Genomic DNA, 6,104 nt, shown 5'->3' on the forward strand with positions numbered 1-6,104 from the left:
ATCTCCTTTCTCTTTTTTCTTCTTCTTTCTCTCTCTCTCTCTCTCTTTTTTTAAGGGGGAGAGGTCTTTGGGGGCTTTTGCCTCACTTCCATTTTTTTTTCTTTTTATTTATTTATCTTATTTTTTATTTATTTATTTATTTATTTTTGAGGGGGGTTGCGGGTATGATATTTACTTTTTTTCTCTCTCTCTCATTCACTTTGTCTTTCGTTGTGGTTCTGTCTATCTATCTATCTCTATCTCTTCCTTTCCCTTTCTCTCCCTCCATTTCTATCAGTCTGTCTATCTTCCTATCCTTCCTTAAACCAACCTCTAGAAACAAAAGAAAACAACAAAAACAAAAGCAAATGCAAAAACACACCAAAAATCCCCCCCCCAAAAAAAAAAGACAAGACACACCCAAAAACAAGAACAAAGACAAGGACAAAAAAACAACAAACAACAAAAAAACTAAAGCAAAGATAAAGACAAAAACAACAACAAAAATCCCCCCAAAACAAAAACAAAAACAAAACACACACTCAACAAAAAAACAGACAATAAAAGATTACAAAGAACACAAAAAACAAACAACCATCCCCCCCCCTCCTCCCAGTCTGCCTCTCCTCCCAACAAAGAGCACGAGAGGCATCTCCCTCCGCTCCCTTATCCGACCCGGAAATATTTACCCTTTGAAAACGGGTCGAGTTCCGGCGACCGAGAGAGAGAGAGAGAGAGAGAGAGAGAGAGAGAGAGAGAGAGAGAGAGAGAGAGAGAGAGAGAGAGAGAGAGAGAGAGAGAGGAGAGAGAGAGAGTGAGAGAGAGAGAGAGAGAGGAGAGAGAGAGAGGAGAGGAATGGGGAGAGAGGGAGGAAGAAGGGAGGAAGTAAGCGAGAAAGGAGAGAGAGAGAGAGAGAGAGAGAGAGAAAGAAAGAGAGAGTGAGAGAGAGAGAAAGTGAGAGAGAGAGAGAGCCAAGGGGTGTGGGGTCGCCGGGGAGGAAGTGGGAGGGGGCAGGGGGGAGGGGGGGACAAGACACGTGGCTCGGTCAAGGTGGCACAGCTGGCCATCGATCTCCTCTTGACGGGCGATCTTGTCAAGGGGCGACCTGTCAACTGCGTGGAATTTGACTCTTTGATGAGGGTTGTGACAAGGCGAATCCAGTGATTTGTGTTAGAGTTGATGTAGTCTGTTGTCTTGTGGTTTATATCCGCGTTGTATTATGTTGTTTACTCTTGATTGATGTAGTCTGTTTTTGTGGTTTATATCCGCGTTGTATTATGTTGTTTACTCTTGATTAAGTTGATGTAGTCTGTTTTTGTGGTTTATATCCGCGTTGTATTATGTTGTTTACTCTTGGGGTCATTGTTTTTGGTAAGAATGATAAGGTAGATAGATTTATTGGCAAGTATGAGGTGATAGATCAATAGGAGCAATATGTTTATCTCAATCTCAACAACTATTGTTATTGTTGTTTATAGAACTGGTGTCGCTATCATGCGGATGTGATAATTTAGTTATCATTGTTGTTATCATCATAGCTTATTTTCATCCTTTTTACAATTGTTATTATCATGATTATTATTATTATAATCGTATTGTCATTATCTTTTTTTCTTAGTTTATTGTCATGGTTATTATCGTCATTATCATTTTATTGTCATTGTTATTAATATCATTATCTTAATCATTGTTATCATCATTATCATTATTATTGTTATCATCATTATCATTATTATTGTTATCATTATCATTAGTGTTATCATCATTATCATTATTATCATTATCATTATTATTGTTATCATCATTATCATTATTATCATCATTATCATTATTGTTAATATTATCATCCTCATCACCATCATCAACACCACTATCATCATCAACATCAATATCCCCATCATCATCCTCACCAATATCACTATAATTATTTTCATCATCATTATCATTATAGCAATCATCTTCGTTATAGTAATTATTATAACCGTCAAAATTTATTGTTATTATTGTGCTTATCATTATAATGTCTTTCTCTACTATCATGTTTTAGCACTTTTATTAGCATAATCATCTTATTATTACCATAAGTATTACTGTTCCCATTATAGTTATTATATTTATCATTATTATTACTGTTTTCGTCATAATTAATTTCTTTATCATTATTATTGCTGTTTTGATTATAGTTATCATCTTTATCATTAATGTTATTGTTTTCATCTTTATCATTATTACGTTTAATCTCACTTATTTTAATTACACTTTATCATGTTATCATTGCTACAAATATAATTTATTGTAATCATATGAGTGTCACATTCACTGATATTGTTCTAGTTATTAACACTTATTCTATAATTAGAATGATGATAAATTGTTATCAAACACAATACCTATCATTTCTATCTTATTCTGATAATATTTGTTATCAAAACACTTCCTCCATCTTATCTGTTAGCGTCTCAGAAATCACAGACGAATCACCTAAAAATACCAAAGTCTCTCCTCCACTCAAGGGATCACCCACATAGAAAACGGGGTCAGTGACTCACGCTCAGAGAAAAAGTAAATTGCGGATCTGATATCTTTAAGCTTTATCTTCAACAAAGCTTTATTTTTCTAGCTTAACGCCTTCCTGTTTTGCGGGTGAGATTGCTCTAGGATTTCCGTTACAGTGAGCCAAGATTATATGATCACAGTATATAAGCTTTGGACTTTAGTATTTTTAATTATAGCGGTTAGCGAAAAAAAAAGGTTAGACTGCCTGTGAAAACATCTCATATTCATCTATCTTTTTACATGTATACTTGTTAACTTATTCATAACATGACAACAACAATAACGAGTGATTCATGCTTTCGATAATACCCAATTCCGCTTATAACAGTGACGAAGAAACCGTTACTATGATAACGATAAGATAAGCAAAACAAAAAAACGTTGGGAAACCATGTCATCAGTCAACGCAATATTAAATATTCTATGTCTTATGCTAAGATTCATTCTACTTATTTCAATTTCTAGTTTTTCTCTCCTCCCTCTTCTTTGCTATGTATACATTACTTTACTTCGTATTGTTGTTGTTGATGTAAAGATAATGACTTAGTATGTGTTTGTCTTGGGCAGAGTTAGGATTCGCAGATCTTACTGTTGTAAACTCAATTATTGCCAAGTTTAGTTACATGTATAGATAGATAATTAGTATTGGACGAACTTAATTATTGCTAAGTATAGTTAGTTAGATGTGTAGATAGATCATTAGTGTTGGACTGAGGCAGTAAATTGTGAAGTGTCTGGAGAGGGAGGCAGACAGACAGGAACATGCACAGAGGTAAGCACACACACAGGAAAATAGACAGAGAAACGCACACAGAGGTAGATATAGAAACGCACACAGATGTAGACAGAGAAACGCACACGAAGGTAGGCAGAGAAACGCACACAGGTAGACAGAGAAACGCACATGGAGGTAGACAGAGAAACGCACACATGTAAACAGACAGAGAAACAGAAGCACGCAAATCAGAGACAGAGAAACACATACAGAGGCAGAAAGAGAGAGAGAGAGAGAGAGAGAGAGATAGGCTCCAGCGATAAGATGCCGCGGGAAGCAAATATCTTATCTCCATCAAGATTAATTTGCATACACGACCGTGATTATGACCTTAATTAATGCATACGTGAGCGTGTCTCTATCTATCTGTTAATGCTGAGTTGTCTCTGTCGACAAGAGCGTGTTAATGAAGAGAGAGAAGGAAAGGAGAAGTGGAAATGATGATAAAGGAAGAGAAGATGTTGCAGGAGATAGTGAAGATACGGATGATGATGAGAATGAAAAAAAAGCGAAGAAAAAATAGCCACGGGACAGATCGTAGAACGAGAGAGAAGGATAGAGGAGAGAGGCGAGGGCACGACACCTGGCAGGCGGGAAGAGATTGGAGGGAGGAAGGAGGAGGAGGAGAAGAAGAAGGAGGAGAAGAGGAAGGAGGAGGAGGAGGTGGAGGAGAAGAAGAAGAAGGAGGAGGAGGAGGAGGAAGAGAGAGAGTGAGAAAACGAATCAGCAGAAAATTAAGAATGAGAATTAATCTAGTGTAGAGTAGGGGAAGGAAGAGGTGTGGGTAGGTGGAGGTGGGAGTGAGTAGGAGGAAGAGGAGGAGTAGGAGGGAGAGGGGAGGAAGGGCAAGGAGAAGTCAGGTTAAATGCACTCCTTCGCTCCTCGTCCCTTCCTATCCTTTACCAATATCGCTTTTAATACGGGGAAAATTTGGCCCGGGGAGCTGATGTAGTGAACCAATTCGAGTGGAAGTGAATGGCCTGGTGTGAAAGAGGTTCCAATTTTTAGCTTTCTTTTTTTTTCCTAAACCATTTTTCGAATTGTTATTTGAAGCTGTTTTCATACCTGTGGAGAGGGGGAGGGGGGAAGGGGAGGAGGGAAGAGGGGGGGGAGAAGACCAGCTAGTAATTTCAACGCCGTGTTAAGTTGCGAATTTTCTTTCTCCTACTTCATTTCACTTCGACTTTCTTCCGTAGAAATTTCACTCGATACTCGTGCGATCTAGGAGATATCTTCCGATCCGGCTGACATGGAATCGAGGCTAAAGTTTGTATTAATTTCGCTTTAAATGGTATTGAAGAGCGTCTCGGAAAATTAAAGGACAAGTTGGCAACCTCTTGGGGCAAGACGCGAAGCCGAGCTCTCGCGTCGCTAGTGTGTCTCTGACCGTCAGTGAGTGAGGTCTGTGTCGCTCCGCCCGCTGACACCCACTTGTGTTCGCATCACTGGCAACGGATTTATTTCTTGGATGAAAAGTTATCGAAACAACTTCAGTTAAAAAAGGGAATTTATATCATTGCCCTTTGGTCATATATCTAAGGGTTTGTGGAGTGATTACAAAAAAGTTTTGAAGAAGTTGCCCGGAGTGTTTTGTGGAGTGAAAAATTAAGTTTAAAAGGATTTTTTTTTTTGTAAGTTGTGCGAGGAATTAAGTGAAGGCTTTCGGACGCAAGGATTTACAAACTCCGGAGAGGATAAATCTTCTCTTTTAAACAAGGTAAGAATAAATAACACATTTACCCGCAATTAACGTTGATATTATCCCTTTTAATTTCTTATTTCAAATCATTGTATGCGTGTATTATCTCCTTTTCCTTGTTCACTAATCTATTCACAATAAGAGTGTACTTACATATGTCTGTATAATATGTGTACGTGTAATTTACGAGTATCTGTAGCTATGTATGTTGGCTCCCATGTGCCTGTGTGTGTAGCCATGCGTGTGTGTGTGTTTGTGTCTGTATATGTGTGTGTGCGCGCGCGTGTGAGCGTGTGTTCAAACTCAGGTACGAGAGTCCGGCCTCAACCCACACCTTCCCCGTAACCGAACACTCTCTCCGCCGGTTAAGGATTGTGTGCAAGTTGCCGGGCTGTTGCACAAGGCGAGATGGTCCCTGTTGGATGAACGGACTGGAATTGCACGCTGAGGAGGAGGAGGAGGAGAAGAAGGAGAAGGAAAAGAAGGAGGAGGAGGTTAGGAGAAGGAGGCTGTGGTGGGAATTATGGGGGGAGAGGGAGGGGGAGGAGGAGGAGTGTTTTATGTCTGTAGGTGATGTGGTTTGTAGATTTGTCTCTTGGTTTGTCTGTAGCTCTCTCTCTCTCTCTCTCTCTCTCTCTCTCTCTCTCTCTCTCTCTCTCTCTCTCTCTCTCTCTCTCTCTCTCTCTCTCTCTCTCTCTCTCTCTCTCTGCCTATCTCTGTTCTCTCTTCCCTATTCCTATTTCTCCCTCTCTCTACCCCTGTTTTTTTCTTCTTACCCCCTTTTTGTCCGTCTTCCTCCTATTATTTCCAGTTACCCATTTTCCTTTCTTCCCTCTCGGCTCCTTAACCTTGCACTTCTCTTTCCCTTCTGCATATTCGTAATTTTTCCCTATTCTTATTCTTTCCGTTTTCTTTCTTTTCCCACACACTCTCTTCCTTCCTTTCCTTCCCCTTGCCTTTCTCTTCCTTTATCTACTTCCCTTTCCTCTACTCTTCCCTCCTTTCTCTACATTATTTTCCTCTCTACTTACTACACTCCCCTCTTCTTCCTTGTTACCTTCTCCTCGTCTCCTTCCCTTCTACTTTTTCCTCTCT

Source organism: Penaeus vannamei, chromosome 7 (genome assembly GCF_042767895.1).
Source record: "Penaeus vannamei isolate JL-2024 chromosome 7, ASM4276789v1, whole genome shotgun sequence".
In the NCBI taxonomy this organism is placed as follows: domain Eukaryota; kingdom Metazoa; phylum Arthropoda; class Malacostraca; order Decapoda; family Penaeidae; genus Penaeus; species Penaeus vannamei.